This window comes from Anarrhichthys ocellatus, unplaced genomic scaffold (genome assembly GCF_004355925.1).
Source record: "Anarrhichthys ocellatus isolate YVR2014 unplaced genomic scaffold, GSC_Weel_1.0 scaffold26, whole genome shotgun sequence".
NCBI lineage: Eukaryota > Metazoa > Chordata > Actinopteri > Perciformes > Anarhichadidae > Anarrhichthys > Anarrhichthys ocellatus.
This window is the reverse complement of record NW_022280056.1, coordinates 3,094,728-3,106,301: the sequence shown is the minus strand read 5'-3', so window position 1 is coordinate 3,106,301 and position 11,574 is coordinate 3,094,728. Positions and strand designations below refer to the sequence as shown.

General features: G+C 41.4%; 1 protein-coding gene across 5 annotated transcripts in view; it reads left to right on the top strand.

Moving 5' to 3' along the window:
* Window positions 1–2,777: 2,777 nt before the first annotated feature.
* LOC116391448 (trinucleotide repeat-containing gene 6A protein) overlaps window positions 2,778–11,574 on the top strand; it is a 28,054-nt gene continuing 19,257 nt past the window's right edge. For 4 of the 5 annotated variants that reach the window (XM_031862058.1, XM_031862054.1, XM_031862055.1 and 1 more), the window contains exons 1-3: window positions 2,778–2,999; window positions 4,485–4,536; window positions 9,228–9,326. The gene's annotated coding sequence lies outside the window, so the exon portion shown is untranslated. The remainder of the gene's footprint in view (window positions 3,000–4,484; window positions 4,537–9,227; window positions 9,327–11,574) is intronic. The other variant, XM_031862057.1, reaches the window with a different exon arrangement.

Genomic DNA, 11,574 nt, shown 5'->3' with positions numbered 1-11,574 from the left:
CCTGAACAAGACAGACCGACACCCAGATCTTTGGTAGTTGACCTAACTTTTGACTTCTTGAACTCGCAAGAGTCAGAGTCCTTGAGACATTCTGTCTAAATGTAGTTTCTCTCGGCACCAAACAACACACACATCCGAACACGTTATTGCTAACCGACAGGCACGTGAACTCTGGGGTTCTGTTTGCGTGCATGTGTCAGAGTGCTCCAAACTATCTGCTTTCATGTCAGTGTGTCCTGTAGCGTCCCTGCTGTCCTCACAATCCCCCTGTGGTTGAATTGTGGCATTTGTTTGTGAGAGACATTCTATATTATTGATATGTGAACATAGTAGACATCATACCTGCTTAACATCACCGTGTCATTACAAGCATGTTCGCGTGCTGACATTAGCGTTTAGCTCAAAGCCTCCCAGTCTTACCATTCATTTGTCAAAGCTGCCAGGATAATCCAGACAAACTGTACACGACATCAAAGAACTACATGTGAGTGACTACATGTGAATTCAAATGCAACTGGAAATATTGAAATGCAACTACGGACATGCACATCAACGTCCGCTATGATGTACAATAATTACAAGTGGGAGCTTTGAAAGCAACTGTGATTCAAGTTTCAGAGAAGGGCTGTTTTATAGCTTCTTTCATAAAGCTGTTTATCAATGTGCCGGACTTTGTAATTAGAACTGGACAGCTGCAAAGTAGGAACTTCAAACAAGTACATGAAGGCGGCAAGAATCCCAAATATCAGACAAACAAATTCAAAATATTCCCATTTTGGAGGCCAATTATATAATCGTCACAAACACATCATCGGTATCAGGAATCTACCAGGAAACCCAGATATGAGTAGCATTTGCCATGATCCCCCAGCGCTGAGAGGTTGCCAACTTGTTTATATGCTGTCAAATCTAATCTCCCTTTGATGCCTGGTCAGATAAAATCATTACTTGGCAGTAGATGAACTCTACCTCTCTCTCTCTTTCCCCCTCACAGTCAAATACACACAGATAAGGGAGGTAATCTATGCACAAGGATGGGGGTTGTTTTTGCCATTGGTGGGTCAATGGTCACTGCTTTGCACACATGTATTGCCGGTCTCTCCTGTAAGCAGCACCAGCCTTTGTCTCGTTTGGTGAAACGTAGCAGTTGGCAGATTCCACACTGTGTTTGTTTCTCTGCTGTTGAGGCATCTCTCTCCTCTCTTGTCTTTGTCTCTTTCAAAAAAAATCTTTTTAGCATTGCTTTTTATATAAAAAAAAAACCCAAAGCCATGCATGGAGGGCTAAAACAAGGTTGTGAAAACAGTAGAGAGACGCGGAAATTCTTCTTGTGTTTGTAAGTCTGTGTTGAGTCCAGGAGAACCTAAAGCGCTGGAGGTGATAGTATTTGCAGCAGTGATAGTCCTACTACTAATAATTCAGGCATGAGTGCTAATTTCACCAGTAATAACAGTCGCTGTCATCGTCATTACAACATTTTAAACATTCTTAAAAAAGCATAAAAAGTAAACTATGATTTTGTAAAAACATTGCTGAGTCATAGCACATATAAAACACATTTTCAGGTATTTTTTTGCACGTGTTGACAACGCTTCTCTAAGATTCATCATATGATTGGCAAAGGCGTTCTTACTTCACAGAGATCAGAGGTTGGAAACACTTACGGAGAGACAAGAGTGATTCATGTTGTGCTTAAGGGCACTTCAGCAGGGTGGATTAGTGTATGTTGATGTGGGGTTTTGACTCTGGATCCTCTGAAAGAAAGCCTGTTTGTCCCTTCTCCCAGTGAGAACATCATTGATGCTACAGTCTAGAATCAATTTAAATACCAATTTACCAACAGTTCCACTTTTTATAGTTTATATTTGTTGTATATCAGGCTGTTCTTTCTTTACACTCGTAAAGGAATGCTTGGATGTTTTTGGATGATAATTAAATCTGTTAAGAGGAGCAGAAACAAAACAAGATTAAATAACTGCACTCAACAATCCTCTTATTCTGAAACTTTTAATTAAGGATATTAAAATAAATAATGGTAAAACTCTGTAGAAACCATGAAATATGAATTTAAAACATGTAACTTTACCGTGTATTTTAGGCCATTGGTTATATCATCAGCTAATGTTTCTACAAGGACTCAGTGAGACTTTTTACTGAATAATTAATAGAGTTGTCTGCTGGACGGGACAAATCACAGAGTGCAAATAAAATTCAAAACAGTCATCAACCTAGAATACACACATTACATAATGCTGACCGACAGCTGGCCATTTGTACGAAGCATTCTTCAATCTGAATACAGACAATATACCAACTTAACTTAATACCACTCTTCTGACATGTATTTTTAAAACTTTGACATGTTTTTGTATTTAAAAGTTGGTTTACTGGACAGTAAATTTAACCTGTGTTTTACTGTTATTATTTTTAAAAATTGTAAAGCATGAAACACATTTAGTTGTCTAAGTTACAATTATCGAATTAAACACTTTATGGTTGGTCTACATTAAAAAGGGTATTCTTGGTTTCCAGCCATAATATAAAAGGGTGGTGAGGGGTACATTTTTTTGACCCTGGTGTAGAACATTATGTGCTTATCTGTAGCCCTCATATACATATATAAATAATGGGGAACCTGCTTTGCTTAAACATACTTTTTGCTCTTCTCTCTAAAACATTTGTCTACCTTTAGGGCTGTGTTTTTTCTCAGTCAGAGGAAGTGGTGAACGTGTTTCCTCCACTGTCTCCTCTCTCCTCCCCCCTTGCAGAAACAGTCAGAGCTGTAGTGAACGCAGAGAGAGAGAGAGAGAGAGAGAGAAAGAGAGCAGGGGAAAGCTGAGCTCAAGCGAGAGAAGAAGGTTAGCCAGCAGCGAGTTAAGAAAATGGCGATCATGCAGGACGAATGCCTCCCCTCGTAGATGCTGCAAAACGCGTTGAAATTCTTGTAGCCTTACAACCGGCTTTTCAATCCACTCGGTTGCACTTTATACTTCAATGAGGTGAGGTTGCTTTACGACGTTTTCTTGACCAGAGGAATAATTTCTTTGTGGTGAGCTAATGTGCGCAGGGAGGGAGAGACCCGGGGACTGGTGTAGCGTTAGATAAGTTTAGCTGTTGTTTAGTTAGCAATGACTGAGCTAAGCTAGCTAGCTTCCTGTTCGGCTAGCTGTTGGCTCGGTTGCATTGTGGTTTGGAAACGTAAATGTTAAACGCATCGACGGATAGTGTTTGTCTGCAGATGTCTGGTCATTCGAGGGATTTGTTGGCAGTTAAACCTTTATGCTAACGCTAACTAGTACGAGCATCGGTTAACCTCTGCTCACCGGTTGTGCGTATATATCTGTAAAAAAGATAAATGTATGTATTTCGTTAAATATAATTACTTCAATGTATTTTGTAATCAGTAAACTACCATTGTGGGTGGTTATAATGTATATCTGCATTTGTTAAAAGGCCGTCATCGCTAGATTGGATAAGTTAACTAGCTGCTTCGTAACATTAGCATTAGCAGCTAATGCTAATTTGACGACGCAGGTCCGCTCTGCGGTTAGTGCGACTGATTTCCCGGCTGTTTGGTGACATGCAAAGGGGGCACGCATCTGTTCAAATGTCCTTAAACAATATGTGACGGAAGGAACTTTCATGATGAAATTGTGAAGCTTTATAGTTGTATATCTCGGTGCATAGTTGTATTTTAACACTCTGTCGGCGGTCAGATAGAGAGGCTGGTTAACGTAACACTAGACCTCCGCTCTGCTGGTTTTTACAGTCGTATTCACTGTTTACATAGACCCGACGACGCTGCTGCAAAACGAGGGCAGATCACATAATAATTTTAATTGCAATCAGATGCCATGTTAAGGCATGTTGGGTCTCTGGCTGCTGCTGGAAAAAACACCAGGCTCCGAGAGAAGAAGCCATGTTGGTTAAGCTGTAAATCAGGCGACAGCTGAGATAATGGCCGATCAGGACCCGAGCTGTAACTCTGACCTACACACTCACACTCCGTGTCGTTATCTATAATTTTCAGACACACACACACACTGTTTATATTCACCTTGTGGAGCCTGAATTTGGGGGACTCTGATCCGTGCAAATTACCTGTTATGTAGTTCAACCTGCATTTCCACATCGACTAGCCAGTTAAAATACTTTTCATTGAAGGAATTGCTGATGAGTCCTATTGTTTGTCAGTGTAGGCTTGGCCTTGCATAGATTTAGTGGGTGAGGTGCATGCCTTTTGACCCGTGCACAGTCAATAATTAATTTGAGACACTGTAATGAAGTCCTGTTTACCATTTCAGGTTTAGCGTCTGTGTAACGCGCTCACGTGTTTTATGTGTTGTTGTTTATCACCGTAAATCAATAAAACTGTAACAGTCACATGAAGGGTAGCTTTTTATTTGTTCATTGAGGTTTGTTTAGGTTAATCTGGTCTTTTATAACTCTGAGATTAACCGTCATATCTCTTCCTTGTCTTTCAGAGATTTGGAATTGAAAGCTGTTGCCACCAAAGAAGCTGAAGCATCGAAACAGGTGAGTGTGCCACCTTAAAAATATTCACATACACGTGCACTCATTTTAAGAGCATGCGTTCCAAGTTATGTCACGTTCTGGCCACTTCTCTTTAGATGATGGCATGACCTGTGTGTGTGGGGGGTGGGCTACTAAAGGGGTGTTTGTGTGTGTGTGGTGGGGGGGGGGGTTGCTGGGGATGGGCTGCTGCTGCTGCTGCTTATGCAAGCACATGCAGTTCCGTTTGAATTGAATTGGAGGGTCTGGGTTGGTCTAGGCCGCATTGTGCTGAGTAAGCTTTGCTGTTTTAAAAAAACTGTTAAATGAGAAGCCAGAGTGCTGGTGTTTTGTGTGTGGAGAGGTGTTTGTGCAGCTCATTGTGTCCATACAGTTGCAGACGCACAATAGCGCCGTGGACCACGACTGGTTCATTAACCGGCTCTAAGGGCAGCGCTTATAGTCTGTTTTCTAGATCCTCAATCTGTTTATGAATCTTGTTGTCATGCTCGATTTCCTGAAATGGATTTTGATTGTTTGTACAAGAGAGTCCGAGCGTCAACTCTGTCAGTTTTTGAGGATGTTTTTTTTAAACGAGAGACATAAAACATGTCAACTGCCTTGTTTTTAATGCAGATTTAGTCCAGTTTCTGTTATGTCTTATGTATTTAATGTGAAAATAATATTTAGTGAATGGCTTTGTGGGGTATTTCAATATGCTGGTTAGTTTAGAATTAGTTAGTAAATCCAGTTGACGGTGTTTGACATCTTCTCAGCCTTGGGACACATTTTCCATCTGTGTGTATGTGGGTGTGCTGCTGCTGAAGCAAGGGAAACTATATTAATACCCTTCTGTGTATAGAAACACTAATTACTATGGTAATCTAATAATTTTCTCCACATTACATGTTTCATTTGCAGTTTCATTGCTTTCTCACACTAACGATTTGTCTTGTGGGAATTTAAGAAAATAAACACGACACACAATCAACTTAATCTAATCCTTTTATATGAGCCTAAATTATGTTTCTCCCAATTTAAGAAATAAATTCTGAAATGGCAGCAATTTGTTGTTTAATACGCCCAGATAGAAACTGCCAACAGTACAGTGTCGCTTTGGTTTCAGTTCATAGCTTTTGAAAGTGATTTTTCTTTCGTGTTGAAAGAAGTCGTCCTGTCCTAAAGTTTACAAATATCATTTGATGGATGTTTCTATAAAAGGCAAACCGCGGCATCATGAAGTGGGATCAATTTATAGCATTTGTGGCACCAGTGGTGATTTCATCCTTCGGGGCAAAAGCTGATCAAGTGTTGTCCTCTGAAGCCGTGTCGTTGTGCAGTTTATTGCTCGTGGGCCTGTGGCATTCATAGTCATAACACAATAATAAAAAACAATGGCATTAGTTGTGACTAGTGATATTTCCGTTGATTTTTGTACAGCAATATACTGGCTGGCCGGCTTCACTTTCACTTTTGGTTGCCAAACAGGTTTTCATCCTTGTCTAAAAATATCTTGAGTTTTCACAGCTGGTTTATGTGGAAGCCGTAGCGATGTGCACTTGCATAAAAATGTCTCCGTGCTGTCATAGATGAGAGCATCGTGTTTGGAATTTAATACAGCAGTGCTATGAATTCCTACGGTGTTAATTGGGGATCGGGTAGTTGACCGTTGCCCCTCCGAGCAGTAAAGCCCCACCTGCAGATGGACGTGAGACTGGAAAGACGAGCGAGGAGCTGAAATGGAGCATTTGGTGCTTTTGACCCTTGTGGGCTCAGACGGGATACAATCAACACAAAGACAATTATAGTTAAAGGAAGTTGTTGAGCAGCGTAGATGGACAACAATGTCTTTGGCTTCGAGATTTGAATCAAATTAGTGAAGCTTACAAACAAACCATTGACTTCAATTTCACAGCTGCTTATAACCACGTATGTCCTCAGTTGTTAACGGCCCACTTATAGTTAGATATATTTAACTGTAGACAATAACGACAAAGTAAACTGTAACTCGTCAATAAGACATTCTTGAGGTAGAAAATACTTTGAATCACAACTTGCCCCTCCCTCCTTTGCTATCAGCAACATTGAACTGTGGTTTTCAGCCTTCCCCGTCGGGCTGTGTGTGATGGGGAGACACTCTTTGTCATTCACTAATTGAGCGATGGCTTCCCTGAACCGAGCCTCCGGTGTTAAGCCTCTGTGAGAACATGCTAATGCAAATTGATGCAAATACTCTGGTGTTGTACATGCAAATTAGCCACGCGACTACCCTCTGGCTTTTCTTCTCCCGGGACAGACGAACTCTTGCGAGTGTTTTTGTGGATGCTCGTGTCTTGCCGGTTTATGTTTGGGTGGATGTCTCGTGTGGCTACATCCACAAGGCTGCAGATGCAATCAATACTCCGTCTCCTGTAAATTTGAAAAGCCTTGCTGGCTTCACTGCATGACTCACTTCTGGGAGTGAAAAACAACAACCACACACTCCCACAGGGTCTCCGTATGCAGTAGTCTAAAACCTCCGATTTCTGATCTCTACCTTCTCAGAAACCCAAATATAGTTTGATTATTTTTAAAGTCTTTCAGCTTTATTTGACAGCCAGCAGAAAAGGGTTCACACAGGAAAAAAGCGACGAGTGGGTGGCAGAGAAATCTGAGCTCCACTGTGAATCCCACAAGATGAGAATGTAGCAGACAGAGATTCACTTTGTTTACCAGGACTAAGTCATGACCCGACGTGTTAAAAACTATCTTGCACGTGTTTTAATGGCCAAATGAAATGTGTATCTACTGTACTAATTGGACTCTAATCTATTGTGCTACAGAGAGACGTACATAACGTCTCTAGTGACCTTTTTAAATCTATTTTCTTCATCTTTTATCTGTCTGCTGCTCTTTATCCTTCTCAGCTCTACAAAGTATGTAATTAATAGTGGAATCAGCTGTCCACACTGTTGTTTTATCCACTTTAAACTCAACAAAGACCATATTTGGAGACGAGATATTGTTGGGAAAGCAATTCCTTTTCATCAGTTGGTGATTTGTATGTAAAGGTGAAAATGGCTGCCATTTTCAACACTATAACGGCAGTTTTAAAGTGTTTAGTCGATGATATAAGATCACCTATACTCATCACCTGTCAGGTGACCTCGATGATGCAAGATGGACTTTAGCAGGTTTAGCTTGTATTACTGCACGTTGTTATCGTGTGCTTCTATTTAGGCGGCTATGGAAGGTGCTGACAGGAGGAAGAGTCTTTATAGTTAGCTGTATAACTCTGCTGTTGGTAATTGTTACTGTTTAAATGGAGGATATGTGGGGGTCACTGGTCCTGTTTCAGTCCCACCTGTGACTAGTAGAGGAGAAAAAAAACCCCATAAAACATGCAATTGTAAGTCTCACTTCCCTCCCCCTGTTCCCAAGGCCTTGTTCTTCTTCATCCCTTTTACTTTCAGTGACTCATGGTGCCCCCCCCCCTGTCAGCTGTAGCTGTCGGGGGATGGGCAATTGTCAGTCCATTCATAAACAGATGCTGTGTGTGTGTGTGTGTGTGTGTGTGTGTGTGTGTGTGTGTATATGTGCTCTCCAGGAGGGCCCCCACCACGCTTGTTGAACCCTGAACCATCTGCTGAAGCACTTGGTTCTGGGGGGGGGGGGTAGAGAGGAGGAAGAGGAGGGTGACTGAAGGTGGCAGAAAAAAAAATGGTGCAACTGTGTATTCAGTTTGATTATAACAGATCAGGCAAACTGCAACCATAGTTCCACATATACTTCTTAAACGTCCATGTAATAAAGATGCTGTAACATCCGCTCCAATCATTGCTGCTCACAGCAGCTTAACGCTGTTTGTAAGATGTGTGTGTGTGTGTGTGTATGTGTGTGTGTATATAGATATATAGATATATAGATAGATTGATTGAGAAAACCAGTCTTAGCTACTGAATTGCTACTGTTTTTAAGTATCTTAGTTCTTTAATGCCGTAAATGTTGCCAACATATCAAACATTGCATTTGAAATGCAGTTTTGTTCATTCCCCTATTCCTGTGAGCTTCTGTGCAATTATCAAACTAAACCATTAAATGCACCATTGAAATGATTACACGTTTAATGGTGCAGCCGTGGTTTCTGTCTGACTTGTTTGAGCATCTCTGTACGTCTGTCTGTTTATAGCTGAAGTAAGTGCTGTGTTGTAATCCCATTATGGGATTAGACAGTAGCCTGCAGCTTTCTCTTGTAGGCTAAATGGCAAACCCACTGCGACCAGTGCGGCTAAACTCGACACTCGCCGAGGGAGAGGACACAGTTAGACTACAACTAGGAAGAGTAGTATCAGTCAAAAGTTGTGGTTTAAGTACACAGTTTTTTGGTATTTTGAGGTCAGATGTTATCATCTGGTTTCATGTTATCAGGCAATATACACTGGTGTAATACTACGACTATTACTTTTCAGTATAAGTGGTAAGTTATGAAGAAAGCACAACATGCTCAAAGCACAGTACCATAGACCATTTTTTTTATTATAGATTAGTTTGTTAAATGTTTTTCAATTAAATCAGTTATGGTTTGATCTATAAAATGTCAGAAAATCTTGACAAATTCCCAGAGCCCACTCTGACATCTTTGAAGTTATCGACGCACTTTAATCGTGTCACATAAAACCCAAAGGGCATCAGCGATGACGAGGACAGTAATGGTATTTCCTCCTGTTTGTTCACAGGGAATAAACCCATAGAGGGAAGAACAGTGGATGGAAGAGAGAGAGAGACGGAGATTGTGACGAGGACGGAGGATAAGAAGACACAGGACTGGTCAAAAGGTGAGAGTAATGTCTTCCTGGAGCTGTGGGGTAGTTGTGGATAAAAGATAAATTGCAGCGCTTGGTCTAACTGTTGGTATTGATTTGCCTTTGAAAGTGTTGTTGTCCTCTGTGAGTCTTTGTGATTTATCGACATCCGCTGCTTCTAGGTCGCCCGGCTTCCGTTCACCTTACACGGAACTATTTATCTAGAAATGAACGATGTGTCGCCTGAACAGTCCAGTTCTCACAGTGTTCAATAAGCCTCCTTTTATGAACGCCAAATGCAATTCTGCACAGTAAGCGAAGGATGTGATTAATACTGCAATACCTGCAGAATTGTACTCTAGGTAGTAAAAATAGTTTCACAAGCTTCAGCGCTGCAGTTAAGACACGATTCTGGCAATACGTGATAGAAATGAGTGCAAAGCATACTGAACACCCAGAACTACTTGTCCCTTTCAGCTATGAAGTCTTCACGAGTTTCAAAATATTTATTTTTCCAACATTTCTTTCCGTCCTTGCGTGGTCTGTCTGTCTGTCTGTCTGTCTCCTGTAGTGCAGTGTACTTTGCTCTGTGACGTCGCCGCGTTGTTTCCATTTGAATTGCCGTTGCAGTTTCCATTGAGTGCTGTTTGTACGAGCTACTGTTGCAGCTGAAACTACTGTCATGGCTAGTGTGGGCAGGAAGTCTGATGGCGTCTATCTCTGACCTTGAGTGTGTCTTTTGTGTTTCAGTTGCTTGTCTTTTTGGTTTTGTTTTCACTTCTCTCCGCTGTGGTCCTGCTGTGTTTATAGTCTCGCCCTCCTTACTTTTATTGTTATATTTGTCTGTCCCGGTACAAACAGAAGTAGTTGAGAGTTTAAGTCGTCTCTGTTGTACCAAACTGTGAGCTGACACAGACATTTATCGCCATAGAAGCTCCTATCCCCAGATAATGCGTGTACAGTAACAAAGAGTGTGATCATTGTACCTCTGAAAGACTCGAGTGTGTATACGGAACAGTGTGTATACTGACACTGAACAGTGTGTCACCAGAGCTGGAGTCTCAATGCTGGAGTCGTCAGCAGCTCTTTAGCATGCACCAGTTGGATTATCTTTTGAATGAGAATATGAAATGTGTTTGAGCAAAAATGCTCAAATTATCTGGCTCCAGCTTCTGAAATGTGAGGTTTTCCAACCTGTCTTTGACCTATATGATAATAAATTAAATATTATTGTGTTTTGGACCTTGTGATGGCCTTTTTTTATTGTCTGGCACGGTATAAAACAACGCACGCTCAACTCCCAGTAACTCATTAAAGTCCACTCATTGCTGTACTCGAGCACCAGCAACTGGAGTACACAAACGCATGACTGGTGGCCACCACTACCAACGCTGGGTGTGGGTGGACAGACTGAATAATGGACAAACCAGCCAATGAGTCATTCGCAAATACCAAAAGCTTGTGCTTTTCGCACACACTGCCCCTGGGTTTGAGTGTGATATACGTGGTGGCCGCCCCTCCAATCTCCTCCCAGAGTTGAGTGTGCTTATCTGCTCCCTCACTCACACTGCACATGCAATCTCATGCACTGCATGCTGTTTTGTAAGAGATGCATTCATGTAAATGTCGGCTTCTTTTTTTTTTTTTTTTTTTTTATTTTTTAAACACCTTCTTGTGTCGTCCAGTCAGCTGAAGAAGATGCAGACCGCTTGCTGTGTAGCTGTTGATTAATGAGTTATTTTTGCATATTTTAGATAGACGTGTGACTCTAGCGCTGATGTCATCGTGCTCGGACAAGCCCAGAGGAATTGGGAGTGTTTAGGAATTTTTTCCCAACAGGATCTTCCCTAACCAGATCTCTTTGTTTCTGTTTATCTCGGCCCTTAGAACAGATTTGTAATGGGCTGCCCCAACAAGGATTAATTTGAGTTTAAACATAATGCATAATAATCCACTGTATGTTTATAGTATACAGTGTATACAGCCAAAAGGCAGCGACCCCTCAAAATTAAACGTGTCCACGAGGATGAGAAATGTTCGACTAGTGTCGGAGCAGGTTTTAAAACACGGTGCTACAGAGTTGCTATTTGAGAATGAGGAAACATGTCCACGTACGAAGAATGTTTCCCCCAACAGAACTCTTATCAGTGTGCAGGATTGCACTAATGCATGAGCCGCACTCAAAAGTAATGTGACTGGGAAATTAAATGTATGTGTAGCCGATCTAGAGAAGGACCTGTGTGTGTGTGTGTGTGTGTGTGTGTGTGTGTGTGTGTGTGTG